General features: G+C 32.1%; 1 long non-coding RNA gene across 1 annotated transcript in view; it reads right to left on the bottom strand.

The window, feature by feature from the left end:
• LOC117120623 overlaps nucleotides 1-1,571 on the bottom strand; it is a 29,751-nt gene that overhangs the window by 9,726 nt on the left and 18,454 nt on the right. The gene's annotated exons all lie outside the window — the stretch shown is intronic.

The following is a 1,571-nucleotide window of genomic DNA, read 5'->3' as shown; positions in this document are numbered from 1 at the left end:
CAGACATAATTAAAAATAACAGGGAGTATTTGGTATAACCCAATGAAGAAATGACGGTCCTGAGTAGGGTGTGGATGTGAGGGTCCAACGTTCTAGACAAGATATTTCAAAAACTAATCAACTGATATGAATGAAAGTTTAGTGGAAGTTTAACCAAGTTACAAGGAAGACATTATTAAGTGTTGACGACAATCGAAATTCATGGTGTGAATTTGAGTCATTTAAAAGGTCCTAAGGTCCCACCTAAATATCTCTAAGGATAATCAATGGATCAAAATTTCCCTTTCCACAATAATTTGTCATTTTTCAATGAAAAAAGGGTATGGATATGAGAACCATTCAAAAGAAAACGTCCCAGACCAGATATTTTAAAAACTAATAAAATGATCTGAATGAAACTTCCGTGAAAGTTTAATCAAGTTACAAGGAAAATACATTTGAATTGTTGGTGACGATCCAAAGTCGGGTGTGCATGGAGGCCAGGTCCCACCCCTAAATATCTCTAGGACCAATTAAAGAATAGATTTACTGTATTACTATAGGCATAAACAATAGTTATATGATGAATAAATTAGTGCAATTACAGTAAAGCTGCACAGCATTTTATACTTTTATACTTTTTTCGGAACTGATTGGGAATTATTTTTATACGTCTATACAATGCGACGCTAAAAACCAAACCCCCATATTTATAATTAGCATAATATTTCCTTTTGAACACTAATACATGGTATGTATTTTTTTGTCGGGTATAAGAGTGTGACGTTCCAGTGTGTTAAAGCCAGAAGATGTAAGGCATTGGCAGGTGTACAACTGATACAATAAAAGGCATTTGAAAAATTGAGTGATTGAATTTTGGTGTGGATGTCAATATATGGACTATTCAAAGCAAAATGTCTCAGATCAGATATCTCAAAAACTAATCAACTGATCTGAATGCAACTTTCGTGTTTAAGTGTAATTTTTTTTTTAAGTAGATGGTGGTTGGTGGTTTGAAATAGGAAAATATTTTTTAGCGAATTATTTTTGAGAAAGGAATTTGCAGTGGGCGGAGATATGCTCTCTACTTAGTGCTTTTGTTATTATTATTATTATTATTATTATTATTATTATTATTAAAGTATATTATCATTATTATTTATACGCTTTAAAATGATAGGTCAGTTACTGAAATCTATTTACTATTGCCAAAGTTATGAGTAACAGTATTACGGCTTCTCTGAACTAAAGCATACAATACAGATTTAACATCAGTTTACTCAGTTTAAATTACATTTTGTGACAGTATGCTGATTTTAGGATAGTGAGCCTTCAATAGCAAAATTACACTAGTAATGTCTCTTGCACTGAGTGTAGACATATGTGGCAAAGACAAGCCAAATCAGTCACTCGTCGCAAATCCTGTTTGGAGATAATGGCCAAAACGAATGTAAACGTTTGGGAAATCTATTTTATTGTACTAAACTATTACCTTTATGTATTAATACATACTGTAAGGCTATGCTGTTATTTTCCCAATTTTGAATGCTAACAACAATTTTTAATGATTTGGTGATGGTTTCTGCCTAAGA

This window comes from Anneissia japonica, unplaced genomic scaffold, assembly GCF_011630105.1.
Source record: "Anneissia japonica isolate Jap-2015-1 unplaced genomic scaffold, ASM1163010v1 scaffold3474_len973312_cov172, whole genome shotgun sequence".
NCBI lineage: Eukaryota > Metazoa > Echinodermata > Crinoidea > Comatulida > Comatulidae > Anneissia > Anneissia japonica.
The sequence above is the reverse complement of the archived record's forward strand: the minus strand, read 5'-3'. Positions and strand labels throughout refer to the sequence as shown.